The 19,134-nt window shown below is 44.6% G+C and overlaps 3 long non-coding RNA genes across 3 annotated transcripts; all 3 read left to right on the plus strand.

The window, feature by feature from the left end:
* Positions 1-54: 54 nt before the first annotated feature.
* On the plus strand, positions 55-1,675 carry LOC141952507 (uncharacterized). The gene is made up of 2 exons (XR_012631638.1): positions 55-413; positions 588-1,675. It is a non-coding gene; the product is annotated as an uncharacterized LOC141952507 (long non-coding RNA).
* Positions 1,676-7,106: 5,431 nt separating this feature from the next.
* LOC141952641 (uncharacterized) lies at positions 7,107-8,919 on the plus strand. The gene is made up of 3 exons (XR_012631671.1): positions 7,107-7,311; positions 8,531-8,638; positions 8,784-8,919. It is a non-coding gene; the product is annotated as an uncharacterized LOC141952641 (long non-coding RNA).
* Positions 8,920-10,141: 1,222 nt separating this feature from the next.
* On the plus strand, positions 10,142-11,780 carry LOC141952643 (uncharacterized). Its single transcript, XR_012631674.1, has 3 exons — positions 10,142-10,299; positions 11,259-11,415; positions 11,537-11,780. It is a non-coding gene; the product is annotated as an uncharacterized LOC141952643 (long non-coding RNA).
* The last annotated feature ends 7,354 nt before the right edge of the window (positions 11,781-19,134 follow it).

Below are 19,134 nucleotides of genomic sequence, written 5' to 3' on the forward strand. Positions count from 1 at the left end.
CCCTCTGCGGCGCAGGCGCATTGTGATAGGGGCGGGGCTTCGTGCGGGCCCGGGGCTGCCCGATGTGCGCGGGGAGGGAGTCTGGTGTCCCGGTGCCGCTCCGCCCCCAGGGGTGGCTCTGGGGGTGTCGGGGAGAGCGGCTGGGCCCGCGGCTCGGCTGCCTCGGCCGCTTGTGGTTCCTTCCCCCGAGCTTCTGTTGCCCGGCAGCCGCGGGGCGAGACCGGGCTGAGGGAAGAGCTTGAGGCTGTCCCGGGATCGGTGCGGCGGCGGGCGGCTGCCGGGAGGCGCTGCCTGACGCTTGGGTAAAGCGGGAAAGGGCCTGACGGGGCGGTGCATCTCGCAAAGAAAATAGAGACGTTTGCACGTGAGGCTGCACATAGAACTGCCGAGGGCAGCTTCCCTCCGGCCCTACCGTGAGTAAACGGTGACCCTCGCTCACCCTGCAGAGGCAGGGAAAGAGGCAAAAAACCCAAGTTAGAAAGTACTGAAATGGTGTAAACTACTCTTCAAAATAACAGGTTGTTTTAAAAGTCTTCCTTGAAATTATTTATTCAATAAATTCCTGTAAACCAAATCTCTATCCACAGATTGTACGGGAGCGTTTCGTCTCTCCAAACCCGGGGCGTGCGTTGGTCTGAAGTTTCGGTAGGATTTGACACAGTGATTTACACCTTCTCTCGGCAGAAGGACAAGAGAGTTGGCAGATGCTTGATTCAAATTGCGGTGGCCCTTTCAAAGCCACTGTGCTTGACAGAGATTACAATTTTGATATTATGCGCAGACTGGAATGTATAGCTGTATTTTGCCTTTTAAATAAAAGGTTATCCTTTTTATAAATTAGTTTATTTCAGTCTAATGGCTTCTGTTAGGTCTCAAGGCTTCAGTGCAGAACTAGCAGGAACTAAAAATATGTAATGTAGCACACAGAATTTTTCCCCAGCCTAGTTACACAGCACCCAGCCAACTGTTTACTCTTTGTGACTCAGAAAAGTAGGATATGCAGATAACAAGACAAATAAACATTCACTTCCAGTTTCCTTCTTGAGAATGTTGTTTTCCTTCTGAGTAGACAGAAGCACAAAATAATGACCTTTCGTGCTAGAGTCAAGTTAAAATTCTGACATTATAAAAAAAGATGCAACCTGAGGTAAGACCCCTGGAACATAGGATTTACATTTGTCAAAGGCGTAGTGAAGAACTGGAGAATAAAATGGACTTTCTTTGTGTTCCTCCAGTCAGCAGGGGCCTTGATTTGACTTGGAGACTTGCTGTTATCGTAGTGCATATTAATTATTACCTGCAATAGAAGTATGAAATATATTCTGAGGTCACTTTCCCTGTAAATAATGAACAATGAAATTCCTGTAATTCAGGTTTACAGTATGAACAATTCCATTGCATTCTAGCAACAAATTCAGGAACTTGGTTCATAGCAAATATCTGAAGAGGCAGATATTTTATAAAAAGATTAAAATTGAAATTTAAGAAAAAAACAATTAATTGGTTGAAGAATAAATAGTAGGTTTGTGTCTGTACAAGTTGTGGTACTATCAGGAAATGCAAAAAGCATTCTGATTTATACAAATTGTGAAGTCTAATATTGGGCTGTTAAGTGCACTGAATTTTGTATTATTCATTTGCTGTGTACAATAAACTAGCTGTGGTGTAAAGGCTATTGATTCCTTTGCATTTGAGTGCATTATAATGGTCCACATTAATATGTTTCTAAAAGATTTTTAGAACTAAATGTTGTCTTATGTTCTGGAAAAGACTTCTAATGTATTGGTTATATATACTTGTATCCAAATCAAACCTACATGATATGTGTATATATTTGCTTAATTACCAAAATCTTAACGGAGTTGGACGGCAAATGAAGCTGGTCCCTGGAACCTTTTCTAATTGTATTTGTACGTCTGAGCACAAAGAAAGGCTCCGCCAATAACCGCATCCGCAGAAGAGCAGGTTCCATCACCGCCCCATTTTATAAGCGTTTGTTGTTCTCCTCGACACCCCCCTTGAACAGGTAAGCGGTTACCTCGAACTCTGACAACAGCTGGAAATGGTCTGACTGAAACGTCAGCCCTAAAACCAGTCTAAATCCGTGTGGAGCGAGGCCTGACTCAGGCCACAGACCCACGCTCGGCCAGCGCTGTCTCAGCTGGAGATGGGATGGCGCTGGGAGGGGCTGCAGGAACACTCCCTGCCACGTGCGGGCAGTCAGCCAGCTTCATCTCATCCTTCCTCACCGGCTTGAAGGAAGCTGGCTCGCTTTGCCGAGGGTAGGGAGGAGGGCACGTCTCAGAGCGATGATCCATTTTTCCCAGCCAGGCTATTGCTGTGCCCACGCAGCGCCCACGCAGCGCAGGCGGAGCACTCCCTCGCTGACGGACCCGTCCTGGTCCCAGCAGACAGCAGTTCTGGCAGCAGAACCGCTCCTGCTGGGCCCTTCCTCCACGAATTTGTCAAATCTCCTTTCTTGACTGTTTATACATTCGACCTCTAAGAACCCCGTAGCGATCAGGCAGGAATAGTATGCGCTTAAGGCCACAATCTTTGTAGGGATCTGTACGTTCTGCCAAAATCTAAACAATAACAATTCATGTAGGGGGCAGGAAAGGGCTCCAGCTTACTGATATGCTTACGAAAAACATGTCTCAAAAAGCCAGAAAGAAATCAGGGGAGATCAAGCTGAGAGAAGCATCTTGGGAACTCTTGTCTTAGGTAGAAAAAGACAGGCTAGTTCTTCCCTTCAAAATATACTAAACAAAACAAACAGTGCTTCTTCCTGTTTCTCACAGTGTTTTTCCCAAAGCAAATCCGTTCCCTAAAAGCAAACATGACTTGCTGTAGTATTCCCAGATTTTAGACAGGGGGAAACTTCAGAGGTTGAATAGCGATGTTGGAAATTCTCATAGTGCTTCCCCCAAACTCTGGAAAATTCCAGCCAGTATTTGGTCAAGACTGTTCTTTCCCAGTGCTCTCTGCTTCCTTTTAATGGTTTCCTCTTCTTCGTAGGTTCAGTACAAAGTGCCCTGAGACCACTATCCCAGAAGTGATCTGCTGCTGTCCTAGAAAAACACACAGTATCTCTACTATTAATTTTTGTGCTAGACCCTGTCAGCTGGATACATGAAAACCCACATGGTTTTGTCCATCAGAGAGACACATGACAGTTCGTAACTGCTAGTTAGATATTATTTGAAGATAAATCATTCCAAGTTCCCTAGCTCCAGGTAACTTCTGAGCTGTGGTACCATTTCTTTAGCAGCTCTTGACAATCTCATGCTCCTTGGTTATTTTGATAGATTTTAAAAAAACATTTTAGCAAGAGCTTCTTAATGCACTTCTTTAAGTTTATTTGTAAATTAAAATAAGAAATTGCAGCCTAAGGCATCTGCAAAGTCTTGTCAGGCTTTAGTGTGAATGCCAATGGTTTTTCCTCACTAAAAATTTCCCGTTGTGGCTGTCAAAGCGGCACTAGTGGTAGAAGTCACACGTAAGAGGAAAGTCCCTGCTATGTCCTCTACTCCCTCTCAGCCTCGGTTTACAACTACTAAAACCTGAAGAGCCAAGCCACTAGAAGTACGAGTTGGAAATCTATCTATGTAGGAACAGTCCCCCTCATGAAATTTCCAGACACTGATGTTTCTAGTCAAGCCAAAAAATGCCACTTGAATCACTTCCCTACAAGTCTTCTGGCACTTCAGCTTTTTGCCCGAGTAAGAGGATGGGGAACCAGATGAGAAAGTCAAGCCACGCAGAGGAAATAACCTGGCCAGACCTGTAGTAAAATCCACACTAATTCTCAACTCACTTGCTTTGTCCTTTACTCCAGAGTAAAGATGTTGATCCTATGTTGTTAGATAGCATCGTTTAACAACACAACTTCCAATAAAATACCCTTTAAGGTTAGAAGCCCTTAAGCATTTCCTTTCTTTCTGATGTGTTTTACCCTTTAAGATTCATTTAATTTCTAGGTATTACCTACAATTTACTGAGGAGATCTGGGCCTCTTTGTTATTATGCCTGAACGGGCTCTCAGAAGTGACACTTCTCTTGGCTTCTTGACAGAGAATATGGATTTTCCCCTGCCACATTTTTATCTTTTGCTTTTCTCTACTTTGTATTTTCAACCCAAATTATTTATTTATTAACCTATCTTTTTTTCCTCCTACTCACTGAAGTCTCTTTCAAACGTCCATTTCTGCTCTTCATTCCTCCCATCCCACTTTCTCATTTTCACCAGCATTTGTCAAACACCCCAGCAGTGGCTCAAATATGCGAAGTGCTACTTTTTAATTTCTATTTATCAGCTGTGGTCCAGAACCATACCATCACTTACAGAGGCATTCCTCTCTAAGGCACATGTTTGGTTGCAATTCCTGACGCACAGGGTATCATTCTGGAGGAAATGTGCCAAATCTGGGATCAGCATCAAAAATATTCTCCTACTGAAGTGAAGCTAAACAAACAAACTTGAGTAAATGAGGAAGGAAGGGAGGAAGGAAAGGATCTGCCAAGTTTTTGGTAAGAGGTGACCTAATATTTCTAAGCTACAAACGCCTTAAACATGGGTTTTAATCTGAGAGCTGGCAGGCTCCCAGTGAAAGCTGCGCAGCCTCGCTGGCAGTGCTACAGCTCTTTCTCCGCTCAGACACTTCATTGTTTCAGCCACTTTTGCAGTCTGCAAGAGGACGTTGCTCCAGCAGATTTGCCCATTAGAGGGCATTAGAGGCCACTAAAACCCCCGAAGTTTGAACTAACTAGAGGAGAGGAAAATAATCCGTATTTCTTTTTGTTTGATAAATGAGTGGTGGTTTTGTATCCTTTCCATGGCATGTGTCTTATTGACTTATCTGACATGTGCTGGATAGATTTCGAAATATGAAGAAACTTTTTTCTGAAAGATTAAGCCACGGATTTTCTTTCGTATTCTCTGCTTCCCAGTTCCTCCCTGACTGCAAATATTGTTAAATATGAGCAGAGAATGCAATTGATCTGACTAGATTAATAGGAATCACAGATGGGTGGATTATACTTTAGAGAAATTAGAGATTCTATACAAAATATTCACACTGGAACTTTTATCCCTGAAAGTCTAATCAACAAAGGATAATTAAAATCGTAGCACACTGTTTCACACAATCAGTTTCTAAATGCAAATATTTCTGTTCCAGTAGCAATCTCATTTGGATGCAAAACACCAGGAGTTTAATCCCTGATTCTTGATCTGATACAAAGTAGTAGTCCATTATCAAGATGTCATAAGATCTTGGATATTCTAAAGGAACTTAATGGAACAGAGTATTTTCTGAAACTGAGGCTTATGCCATGCACTGGAAATGGATAAAGACATATTAAGTTAGAGTCTGCCATTCTGCCTTAGAGGTATAAACAAGCTCTTTGTCAAATCCTGGTTGAAGCTTGTTTGATCACAATCACTCCCAGTGTATGTGTTCATGTTCCAAAAACCGCAGAGGAATGAGATCATTTTGTGTATCTACTTTTTTCTTCCCCTAGCAAGCAATGCCTTTCCCAGATGTTACAGTCATTTGCAGAGGTTAAATTACTTAAATAATATAAAGCAGTATTTTAATTGTTCTGGATGACTAATCAGCTCAGCCTGGATTATCACATTGCCCCAAAGGATAATTCAAGGTTATCACTTCCCCTCCCTCAAATTCTGTTTCCTTACTCATTTATCATACAACTGGGGTCGAAAAGAGGAGAGATTTCACAGGACAGGAAGACCAGATAGACACTGTGACTTGAGTACTGACTGATATTTTCCGGGTGATCTCATAGAAAGGGCAGGAGTTTTAGTGACAGAAGGAAAGCTGGAGGTCTGGAGTGTCGCTGGGATGAGCCCAGGAGAGATGAAGATGTGGTAAGAGCTGCAGGCCGGGCATGAGCCTCCTGTGCTCTTTCACCATAAGGTGTTTTCATTAGATTCAGTCTTCCAGGTGAAGTGACTGTACTGTACTTCCTAATGGCACTCAAACACTTCACTATTGGTTTTCTCCTTCATAACAAATCAAGAATATTGCAGATATCGCAGCTCTGTAACTGGGAAGGTGCAATTAACTCCCCATTAACTCCCGATAGTGGATGCTACTATAAATCACATAAAATTTTACCTCCTTCTCCTGGCTGTGCTGTGATTAATTGTTTTTTATCTGTATCTCATACTGCTGTGTGCTACTGCAGTGGGGCACAGCTGCCTGCAGCCAAAGCTATGACGCTTTCTCCTCACAGGCTCCAGCTACCTGCAACAGTCTGGGCTTTTGACAAGGCTGTAAATCAATCACTGTCAGAACTTGAGTATTAGGAGTAAACATCTCGTTGTACATTGTCTAAGTATTCATTAGTTTGTATTATTAATCAGTTCATAACTATTCTAAGCAGTGTACAAAGAAGAGCTGAACTCAAACAGGGCACATAGGGTCTGAAAGTTCCCCCCAGAGACCACCTCAGACGTGGAGTTTGGCCTGGTGCACGCCGGCCTCCCAAGCTTCGGGGTCCCAGACGCCCTCCTTTCCCCCGCAGCCCCCAGTGCCCTCCCACACCCCTCCGCCTCTCACCTGCCTGCAAAACCAGCCAAACTGCATTCTGCTTTTGGCCCCCAAACCAGCCACCTTACTGCCTGTTTCTGAGCCCAAAAACCTGACTGCTGAGCCTCTTCTTGAGTCCCAAAAATGCATGACTTGACCTCTGTTTCTGAGCCCAAAGCCACACAACTCCTTCTGCTTCTGAGCCCCAAAATCAGCCACACGCGTCTGTTCTCAAGCCCCAGGAACAGAAAACATTGTCTCCGTTTCTGGCCCACAAAACAGCTCACCCCGTCTGCTCTCTGACCCCTCCGCAGTCCCCACGGGCGATGCTGAGGGGTGGGGGGAATGTAGCCACCCCACAGCCCTGCACCCCCACAGCCCCGCACCCCCACAGCCCCACGGGCAGGTTTGGGAAGCGCTTGGGAATTGCGGAGGGCCCGGCCCCACCTCTCTGCGGGGCAGCGCCAGCACAGGCAGGGCATCACCTCCTTAGTGCCGCTTCAGGTTTTCTTTCTCCAGCACCGTCAGCGCTGCACCCCAAACCCCCCCAGGCTGAAGGACCCCCGTGGGGAGCCGTGCCCAGCCACGTCCCCTCCAAGCCCGGCGCAGCCCGGTCGAGCCAAGGGGTGCTGCAGCCAGTCGACACCCCGGCGGAGCGCAGCTCCTGCTCGTCACAGCCGCAGAGAATCGTGGCTCCGGGCAATGCCGGCTCCAGACAGCGGACACCCCGGCTCGTTCCAGCTCCTGCTGGCTACAGGTCTGACTCGGTGAAGCTTCAGCTCTGCACTGAAACTCCGCTTGAGGAGAAGGCTGTAGCATACGGTCATCTGTGTGTAATGACCAGGGATGCTCGTTAGCTTTGTCGTTACCATGTCTGTGGCTTGGGACCTTTTAACTGCTCAGAAAAGCAGTCTTGGTTTTCCAGTCTGTGCATTTCTGTTTGGGGCCCTGACTCTGTTTCATCAGGAAATACCAAACCGTACCTGTTCCTTCTTATCTGTTTTGGTTTTTTGCAGCAGGCTTTTGCCTTCGCTGCTCACCACTCTCCTGTTGTTTGCAACTATCCCTAAGGACATCTTATGCTCCATCCCCATTTAGAGCTGAATTCTCTGGACACTGCAGCAATGCACTAGGTCATGTTACCCAGTGCAGATTGTAAGATATGGTAGACCTCACATAAAGAATTTTTCTGACCATTTCTCTTGCCAGAGCATTCAGCATCCTTCCAGTCCTTCCCAGAAACTGGATATTTCTACATGTGTAGTACATTCACCCCCTGACTCAAGGCATGTTCCTGTTCTCAAGCATTATGTGTGTATCTAAGGACATCCCTCTTAAATCTGTCAGCATTGTTGTCCAATGCCTTTTAAGCAAAATGTGTTACACTTCCACACCTCTCTCGGTAGCAAAGCCAGCTAACCTGCTACAGGTATGTCTACCTGGGGACATGGAAGCTCTTCCTGCCTGTTTTTTGCTGGACAATACACATTCACTCTCCTTCCAGCTTGCTTACAGTCTCCATCTACGCCGCATTCTGCAGGGTGTCACCTGCACAGTTTCCACTGTAAGCAATGCTCCTTCCGGGTAACGCCTTATCTTTACTTCACCAGGCAGGATTCTTTGTCAAATCATATTATATTTGCTTGAGTGCTTGTCTTCATAAAGCTTTCTAGTGCCTCGTGATCAGCTGTGTCAAAGGCTACTCACCCCCCAAACAAACCTACCCCACAAGTCACAGATGAATGCCCATCACTCAGATGAACTGTGAAATTAAAAGCAGTCTTAACTTGCACAATAAAAGACTGGGCCTGATGCTTCTTTCCCCCTGACACTATATAAAGCCCTGTGTAATCTCCATTAACTTCAGTGGAATTATTTCTCGATCAGCTGATTTTAGATTATAATCACATCGTCCCAGAGCCAGGATTTGGATTCAGTAACATCAGCACATCGATAAAGTACGTCTTTTGTTGCAGTGTCCGAGGTCTAAGCTCTGCTGACACAATGGTATTCATACCGCACTCCTGCTCAATTCGGTAATGACAAAATGGCTGGCCTCAGAAACATTGGATTTACTTCTACAGGTATGAGCAAAGATCTGCACAAATTCACAGCTGGTGTATCTGTACTGTTATTTTAACTTAAACACAGATGCTTGTGCAGGATGCAGAAATGCCACTGGACCAGCCCACTCACCAATGCCCTTTTTTCCTTCTCTCTCTTCTTAAGTAATCAGGTGTACCAGAGGGACTGCAGAGGGAAAGTGCCTGATGGAAACATAAGTCTTTAAGAACTGGGAGACTCTCAAGACCGGAATTTAGTTTTCTGCTTCTTAAACAACCTTTTTGTAAGCCTCATGTTAGCCTGTATGAATTTATGAATATAAAGACTCTTTGTTACCAAACAGTTTTTAGCAACTGCTGCTCTATTTCCTTCCCATGAGTCACGCTATTAGCTTATGCTGCCCTATTTAATTTCAACTGCTGCTTAAGCCCACACAAGCTTTTCTAAAATAAAAATTTGAAAAAAAGCATATTTGAAATAGACATCAAGTGTCTGGAATGGATGGTATATGGCACTGCCCTGTGGATGCCATACATGCTGGTTTGCTGGGCTTCCAAATAATACTGAACAGCATGGAGTCCCCAGCTGCAGTGTCTTAGAGCTGCTGTTAAATGGGGCTGAAAATTGAGAATGAAGCTTACATAGGACAGAAAAGTAACAATACTACTAGAAAATCTGTAAGGAGAAACACAGGAAGGTAAATTTTAATCCCATTGAAATTAATTAGACTTGAGGGTCATCCTTTACCTGCGTGATAGATATATAGATAGATAGACAGACAGACAGATGGATAGATAAACGGGTATTTGCTAAATTTACAGACACTTGCTAAGCAACCAGGGGTTCTATTTTTGCTACTGTCTTTGAAGCGTTGCTATACTTGGCACTGCACAATGCTTTTATCAATGGCAAATCGTGACCTGACTGGCACTAATGTCAAGACCTCAATCTAAAGTAATAATTAACTGCCTGCCTGCTACCTCCTTGTAAAGTCTTACATAAACTCTAGGAAGCAACGCAGAGGCCTATGATATCACCTTCCACCATATTTTCTTTTGTATAGATAAAGCCACAAAGAAAAAGGATAGTAGGAAGGATCTGTTGGACTTGTTGAGGGGTGTTTCTTGTTTCTGAGAACATTGGGCATCTAATTAGTTTTTAATCCTTAAAGCAACACCATACCTGGCACTGTGAAGGAGCCCAGAGCATGGCTCTCTTGTGAACACCACCTTTACATTTGCACTTTCTTGGCGAACTCTCGGTTGGAATCCAAACATAGGTCCAGTCTTTCTTTTTTTTATTGTTTTTTTTAATTATCCAGCCACATGAGCAATGAAAATGCTGGAGAATCAAACTGCTGGCCACTAGTAGCTATTGTTGCCCTAGACTTGAACCTGACCCTTCAAGGACTCATTAACCCATTTTGCATTTTTGTAATTTTTTTTTCATTATGGGTGTAATCTTGCAGTACTGCAGGTCCACAGATTTCCTAAATATCATCATGTGACTTAAAAGCAGCAGTGAAACAGAGACACCACCTCTGCCTTACTTGCAGTTGTAACTGGGATTGAGAAACAGGAAGAAAGCATTCCAAAGCTGCAAAGGGCAGGGAAAAGTGCCAAGCTCTTTTGAGAGTATGTAGTATGACAGGAAAAGCCTGCTCCAAAAGAAAGGAGAGAAGGCAAGAGGGAAAAATGCGGAAGGGAAGGGAAGGGAAGGGAAGGGAAGGGAAGGGAAGGGAAGGGAAGGGAAGGGAAGGGAAGGGAAGGGAAGGGAAGGGAAGGGAAGGGAAGGGAAGGGAAGGGAAGGGAAGGGAAGGGAAGGGAAGGGAAGGGAAGGGAAGGGAAGGGAAGGGAAGGGAAGGGAAGGGAAGGGAAGGGAAGGGAAGGGAAGGGAAGGGATCTGTAATGGAAGTGCACTTAAAATATTTTGTTGTGTTAGACTGGCTGAATCGAAGTGGTCAATTCATCTTTTCCTTCTATATACAGAAATAGTTACACTGCTATAAAAGTCTATTTCTATTCTGAGAAGCAAAAATGTTATGCAGTCCCATGCACATTTACAGCTGTGTAGCTGTATCTTTATCAGAACTTTCACTGGCACATTGATCTAAATTTTTTTTTAAATTACACCCTTTCTTGACACAGTCATGGTAGCACAACCTTCAAATATAGACCAAAAGGGCATTGATTGAGCTGTCTTGTGAGATAGAAGGCTTTTTATCTCATGAGCATGGGAGAGATTCTAATTGCAGTTTAAAGATTAGAAGCTGCACAGACATAAATTGAGCCTGAGTAAGTCCGCCCAGCATCCACGTGATGGCTTCACCACCCTTACACCGACGTTGTGTAACACAGCTCTTTACTACAGTGTGCTGCTTGCACTGCATAGCTTGTAACTCACACTGAAACCTAAATCCGTTTATACTAGGTGCTGTACAAACACAGATTAAAAAGAAATCCCTTCCTTGCAGCCTTAAAAGATGAAACAAGCAAAAGTCAAGAGGGCACACAGGAGCACAGAAAGGTGGTATGACTGACTCAGTGGTCATGCAGCAAGTCAGTAACACAGCCATGAGCACAGGGTTGGGCTCCGGGCCCCCAGATCCGTGCCTGTCCTGCTAACAATTGTCTCCACCAGATCCTCAGAGAACAGCTGAATTGTCTCTAGAAGAATGTAGGCTTGGAGCTTACCAGCATAACTGAGGATAAACACTAAGCAGGAGCTTCTAATTTGGACACTATGGCAACACAAAGAGAGTTTAGCCATTTTTAATTTACTACTCTAGCAATGGAAGGTACTGTATCATTAAGATCTCCCCTCATATTGCCGTGTTATTGACAACACAGCCTCGTGTGTTCCTACAATCACTGCCAGCAGCCTTCTAATTCCACTGTAAACTGTGTCTGGTGCCACAGGTTGTTTGTACCGCGTGACGTCGCATCGTGACGTCGCATCGATGCCTGACCAGGCACTATCACGCGGTGCCACAGCATCATGTTCTGCGCCGGTTCTGCCACACCAGCTGCAGGGCAAACTGTGCCTCCCAAGCCCTGGTTTGTGCTCCCAGGGAAGCAGCAGCAAATGTGTTTGTGGGAATTTTCCTAAAAAGCAATAAGAGGTATACATGTTTCCTAATAAAGAAATTTGGTCTTAGGCCATTACTTTAGTTTGCTTTAATACCTGTCTTTACACTACTATTTATTCAAGTTCTTATTCTTATATTTACTTTAAGACTCCTTTACACCACTCTTACTGTGTATACACTGGGCAAACACAGGTGCACATTCTCAGTGTAACATAAAATGCTCCACTGCAAATAAGCGAGTTCCCATTTTCTCTCCTCACTCTTATATCTATTTCCAACATTTTTACAACCCATCAAAATGGAGGCTAGAAGAGGTCTTAGAAAATTATTTTGTCCAACCTCCAGCTTCAAAGAACCTCCGTTTCTCTCAAATTCTTCATCTTTTCTGTAGCCCCTGTAGCAACCGGCCTGGATACAAACCGCCCAAATATTTTCAAGCTCAGTTCTACACCAGCTCAGGCCCACCTCTGATCTGTGTGCAAACACTCTTTATCTATAAGCAAGCTGCCCTTTCCCAACTCGCTGCAGCAGGAATACAGCCCGTCTGTTTCCAGGCAGAAGCTGTCAGACACAACCCTGTAATTCCCCAACACGCTGACTTTTTCTCTTCTTATTATGTTATTGATCTGCTTTACAGAATGTAGGTAGTCTATCCCTTTCATTTTTCCTATTCAACTCAAGTTGCTTTTCTATAAATGGACTTTTTAGACAATTTATTTACATTTACAATGACACCCTTCAGGCAATTGATTTCCCTCTGTTTACATAATCCTGCTAGTCCAATGCCAAAACAGAGATTTCATAAAAAGCAAAAAATATTCTTCCCATTGCAAACATGTTCAGCAGTTTATTACTGACTACATCCTAGGCTGGCATAAATCACTCTACGTTTCTGCCTCAGGTCATGCATTTAAAGAAAAAAAAAGGTGGCTATTTCATATTTACACAAGTGTATGGGACTGGAACGAGTCAGAATATTCTCTGCTATCTTGTTATCTGTTACACTCAGAGTCAGCCCTGATTCTGACATGTTACATGACTGCTTTGACATTCCTCTGGTCTCACATCAGGTTCCCAATCCCAGCCCTTTCTGGCTGGCGCATGATCACACCAGGCAGGAGAGTCACCTCCCCTTAGCACTTGCGGAGGCAGCACTTTTGCTTTGAAGGGTGCAGCTTGTCACCCGCTGGGACATTCAGCTCTTCTAGCTCCTGTGTACCCAATACTCCTGGGTGCTTTCCCTTCAGGACAGCCCCTGCTGCTGAGCAGCCAGGGCGAGAGCAGCCTCTGCCTTGGAGTTGACCCCAAGTGCAAGCAAAAGCTGAGGCAAGGGCCACAGAGCCACACTCTGCTCTCTCATGGCCTTGCCCGGGGCCTCTGCCCCAGCTTCTCCTCTCCAGCAGCCTCTGTCTGGAACGTTTAACTGTGCTGTACTTCTCAGGAGCAGGGAACAAAAAGAAGGACAGAAGAATAAGCAACCCGAGAAAGGTTATTTTAAATCTGGCAGACCGGGCTTGTTGCAGACCAGAACATCAGCTGGATAGATCCTCCTCCTCCATAACAAAGTGAGGTGAATGTTCCCACAAGGTGGGTCTGTCACATCTGACAGCCCTGCTCGGCCAAGAGCCATGTGATCAGCCCTGCCAGCCAGACCTTGGTGCCCTGAAGAGGAAAGTCAAATTAGGAATCTGGTATCTTGGGGAAGGAAGGGGAGCAAGTCTGCAAAATGAACAAAAAACAGAGGGGACTGGAGTACAGCTCTCAGCAGCCAAACGAGAGCTAAGCCACGTCTGCCTGGAGTCTGCAGCTGCACTGGCAAAGGCAAGGAGGCCAAGAGGCCTCATCTCTGCGAGAGCTTCTGGGCTGCCTGCCTGTGCTGCTCTGCGGCGGGAGGAGGTGGAGGAGAGAAGAGGCCTGTGCTGAAGCGTTGAATTTCTTTTCTGTGCTTTCACAACAGGAAGCAGGCCAGGACGGGACCTTTGCTCAAACTCCACCAACCACTGGCAGGAATTTGTGTCGAGGAGTGTCTCTGTGTTCAGTCAAACGGCACATAGTGATTGCTGAAGGGCACTGTCCCTGTCCTCGCCCTGCATGAATACCAGCATGTCACCAGGCCTGATTTTCTATTGTTTAACACCTCTGCATTAGTTTATATTATTCCCTCATGGTGCATTTTGCTTGGATGTAGGAGGCTTCTATATCTACAGGGTAGAAAAGAAACTGACCCACAAAATAATTCAGTATTTAATTGTAATGTTTTGCCGTTCTCCTAAGACGTAGCATCTCTGTCTCAGAGCACTATGTTACCATTCCCGAACTGAGTGGGTTGTATTTAAGTTTGGTTTAAGTCTGCCTTAATGACTTATCCAAATTCAGCTAGGAAGCAGGTAGCAGAATTAGGAAGAGAAGCCAGCACTTCTGATTCTACATCCCGTGCTCTGGCCACAGGCCTGTATCCTCTCTGATTTTAATGAACCAATAAGAACATTTTTAACCCTGGTTATAATGAGAGACTTGGTGTTTTGCACCATTGTTAATAATCGGATATAATTACAGAGCAGAGTGAGGGAGTTGAAGCCAAAGGAATACCAAACAGCTCAGTGACATCTTTCACTGCACAGTGGAAAAGAATGTCATTTCACATCACACGGAAACACTGCCTGCGCCTGCCAGGCACCACGCTCCTGCTGCAAGGAGCCTGAACGCCTTCAAATGGAAGTCATTGGCAGCTGAGTTCAGAGAAAACACAGGCTGAAGAGGAACACATAAAACTAGTATGTTTTAGAAAGGATTTTTTAAAGAAGAAGTGAAATAGCTGTGTGGTAGAGGTCAGTGATATCTGGGATTATGCACACATATTATTAGGGTGTGGATACAGCGAACTCCAGCGAGGCTGACTTGCTTTCTCTGTAGGGCAGGGACCCTTTCCTACTATCCTTGTTTAGGACAGCTGAAGTTCAAAACTCTCAGCATGACCTTCAGCCATCTGAGATAACAGTTCTTGTCACTTCAGTGGGTAAATTTAGCACAGATGTTTCTGAGAGCAGCTCCCTTACAAGGTACCCCTGGCTAGGGTACAAAGAACAAATGGGTTTGAACATACAAGGAATAAACCCAAACCTCTGTCTCCATTATTCCAGTGCAGCTACTTGTCACGAAAGCGCTGAATTCACCACACACACTAAGCCATCTGCTCTATTTATTATACCCAAAGATGTGGTCCAAAAATTATAAAATCCAAAGAGACCAAAAGAATGCAGAGAAAAAATTACTGTAGTCTATCTCCGATATTCCATCTGTGCAACTTTTCCACAGCATACTGGTTTAGCAGACCTTTACAGATTAACCCCTTAGGTACCAGACATGCATCAATTTATGACCATCTACAGAAAACGAATTCTAATTTTCAGGATGAGCAATGGTGAATAAGCTACAGAGCAATGCAGGAGAAGGGGACAGAGAAATGACAGCTTGGATTCTAGTCAGGGAGGCAGTCTCGTCTAGCACATGAGGTGCCCCTGGGAGTATCAGAAGTTTATGCTCCTGGCTGCTCCATGATGACCCTGAGAAAGTGCCTCATCTCCCCGCTTCCCCTCCCAACCATTGTTTGTCTTTTCTATTTAGACTGCAATCTCTTCAGGGCCAGAAGTCATACTAAGCAGCTGAACTGTGCCAATGTTACTTGTAGTCACCCAGCAAATAACACCACGTACATGAAGTAACAGCTGAAATTATGCCAGTCACAGCAGCATTTCACAACAAGGAATAGAGCAAGGGTGGCACGGAGAGATTGAGAGGGCAAAGACTGTTTTAAAAAGTATTTACAATATACGAAATTGCGAAGCCTAGTACACAAGGTCTCATACACTCTTAACTGTTTCCTGCAGGGCTGGGGTGCTGCTCTATTTGTATGTCAAGTTTTTTTACCCCTTCAAGTTGTGGGCCATCACTTGGACCACCTTCACCTTCTGCTGAACTTTAGTCCTATTTGATCACTGCTTGGAAAGTCCATTAACCCGCTATTTTGGCCTACAGCTTTTCAAAGAGAAAAAGGAATTTTTTTCACCCAATTCCCATAGTAATTCAGTAAGCACTGAGCACACAACTCTCAGTGCTTTTGAAAGCATCTTTTTGTTAGAGTCAGACCTTTGTTACATTCTCTCACCAGTCAGTAATCCATCCTTCTTTACACGTTTTCCTCTTTAGGAAGATTACCACTAAGGCCTGCACATGACGAGCACAAGGCACCTTCCTCTCACAGCCACACAAGAGCTCATTAGAGCCCCAGCTCCTGTACTCTGCTGCGGACAGAGACGGGACCTGGCAGAGAGTGACAATTGCTCTAAGAAAGGCCAAATGGAAAGTCGTGTGGGATAGACTGCAACTCTCTCGGTGTAGGTCTGTACCTGCAGGGCAGCCCTGCTGTCGAGATTGCAGCTGGCAGATGCAGTTCCCAGTGATACCTGTACAGGCTGTACCTACCCAGCCTCTCAAGGGAGAGGTTCCAGCTTTCGCTGCTTCCCCAGGCCCCTGGGATCATTAGTCAGTCGATGCTGAGTTTTCCAGTGTGCACTGTGGCAATAACAGCAGCTAATTTATTTTGGGACTCTGACGGCACTTTCTTCTCTAACTTCTCTGCTGCTCACCACTCTCCTCACTACAATTTTTCTCTTCAGCCTTCTTTGCCCTCTCTTTCTTCTTCCATTCTGCTTTTTCCTTTCACCTTCACTTTTGACTCCACACACTCATGCTGAACTTTCTCCATCCCAAGGTGGCTACTCAAAACAAACAGGAGCTTGTGAATTATTAACAGTGTAGCCTATAAATAGCATAATTTTTAATGGTAGCCAGCCCACCAAGGTGCAGGCACTATTGCACAGATCAGCTACCTTGGTCTTACTGTGACTGGCCATCACTGTTCCCTCCCCAATCACTTGTCAGGAGTGCTGTGTAGAATGACAGCTGCGGGGAGGGGGGACATAACTTGTGGGCCTGGAAAAGCACCATGGGCTTTTCTAGTACTTTCCACTTACTGTGCTTATCTACCTTCCAGAGGTCTGTCTGTACAATCCAAACCACCACAACTAACAGAAACCAATAGCAGTCCCTTGCGCAAGCTGAATGGGGAACAGCACAATAAGCAGAACTTGGACAGAAACTGTGGTCTAAATTCACTGCTGATCTATACTGGGATTCACAAACCAGAAGGAACAGCCTTTCAGTGGTGGAAGCCTTCCAGAAGGAAGCGATAGCAATGGAAATGAGGCACAGCAACACTCTGCTGACAGTCTTGCAAGTAGCTAGAAGACAGGAAACGCATGAGGCAAACACCTAGGCTCATTTTACAAACCCCAGATAATATTACAAAGGGGTACAAAGAGAGAACAGCACCCAAGCCAATTTCTGTAGAAGCAGCACAGTCCCCTATCTGGAATATGCACACATTTCAGATGGCTTTCCTAGTCCAGTCTAATGACTGACTGAGTCAAAAAGACTTCAACAAAGCTGATTAAGAAACATACATACACACATAAGTTAAAAACATCAGAGAAGAAAAAACAAATGAAATGGGTATAACTAGATTCCCCATGTCAGAACACAAGAATGTGAAATAAGCAGATCTTAGTGCTTCAGCAGCCTGGGGAAAAGCTCCATAACCTGGATCTTGGAAAGTATTTCCAAGACAGGCAGACAACAAAAGTCCTTTCATTTGTGAAAGCTTATTGCAGTGTGTAAAGTCTTGATGGAGAAAGATGGGACTGAGTTTATTAGCTTCCCAGCTGAACAGCGCTGTGCAGACTTGGCAGCTGCATCCATAAAGGAAGATAATGGAAAACACATCAATCAGCCTTGAGTCACTCGCACAGCCTTGCAGGCCCTTGCAGCATGTGACTGCGCGGGGTATGCAGCCTGGTGCCACCCTTGATTCCACAGCTATGCCTCACTAGGGAACAGCAAAAATCATCCGAAAAATCATCCAGTGTGGTTCACTTACAAGGAAAAGAAATATGACAAGGGTGCCGAGAAAGGAGAGTGTGGAGCCTTTATCTCCTCAAGTTTTGACTGAATTTTAGAAAGATACATTTTACCAACCACAATGGTTGAGTTGGTAGCTTGCAAACAGAACCCAGCTTTCCACCTCTCCTACTCTGGCTTCAGACACAAGACAACAGTCCTTCCAGCCAGGCATGAAAAGAGAAGGTGCTAGTAATGTCTCCAGGACAGCCCATGACACCAAACAATTTCTAATAAGCTTGCAAAAACCTGGGAATTTACAAATCACAACTTGCCTTTGTGTCCCTAACACACAGAACACGGACTGTGAAGTTCAAAGATTGGCTTTTGGACTCCAGTGGTGCAAAGGCTGAACAACAGTGTAACTGCTGGAAATCCTCACTGTTTGAAGGTGAGTTAAATTAGATTAAATTATATTCCTCTGTTATACAAAGACCAGACTAAATGAGCTAATCATCTCTTCCGGCCCTCAAATCTACTACATTAATGAGCAGAAAGCTCACTGAAGAAGAAACACCAACGACTGGAGCAGTACTTACAGAAATAGAGACTTAAAGAAATAATAAATTGCCAAATACTTTGCTGCTTAAAAAAAAAAAAATAGCAAGCCATCAACACAGTAACACTCCTACAAAGCTGCGTAACACGACTGCTATCTTTCCCTGACAGCTCCCCAAGGTAAGCAAACAGAACCCAACCTTATTTTGGCTGTACGTGAGGCTCAGACCCTCAGGAGAAATCTTACAAAGTGAGTCATCTCAGCTATGAGATGGCCTGGTTCAAACATTCACAACTTACGAGTAACTCCAAAGCAGCATTCCACAATATTCACTGGCTACAAATCTGCCTTGTTATAAGAAGTTGTTGAGGGATTAAGTGAAGATAGCTGCTTAGGGCTTTTCCATCTGCATGCAGCTGAGGATTGATAGAGCAGGAACAGGATTATGCTGCTAAAAAGTATTGTGTCAAATTAGCGCTGTGATGTGCTAAGAGAGTTTGTACAAACCAGCACTAATCCGTGCTAGTGTTTGGACCACCAAAAATATTCAAAACTTCTTCCCACTGCTTTCTTTGACATTGTCTCACTACATGATTTAAAAAATGCTTCGCTGGCCTTGCTTACATAAGGGTTATTTCTGGATGTTGCTACAGGTAAACAGCTAATCCATACAGCTATTTCAGTGCATCTACCAGCTGGGCCACTACTTTGGAATGAAATCATAGCTAATATCTGCAGTTAATTATCCTGTTATGTGCTCTTCTGAAGTCCAAAGAGAGAGCAAGGAAGAGTCACCTAGTCTAGAAGAGGGGCAAAATATATGTATATGCAAAAAAAAAAATATATGCAAAAGCAGAAAGAGGAAGGAGATGGGGGAATACACATGTTAATACAAAATCACGCAGAGAATGAGG

This window comes from Strix uralensis, chromosome 20, assembly GCF_047716275.1.
Source record: "Strix uralensis isolate ZFMK-TIS-50842 chromosome 20, bStrUra1, whole genome shotgun sequence".
Taxonomy (NCBI): domain Eukaryota; kingdom Metazoa; phylum Chordata; class Aves; order Strigiformes; family Strigidae; genus Strix; species Strix uralensis.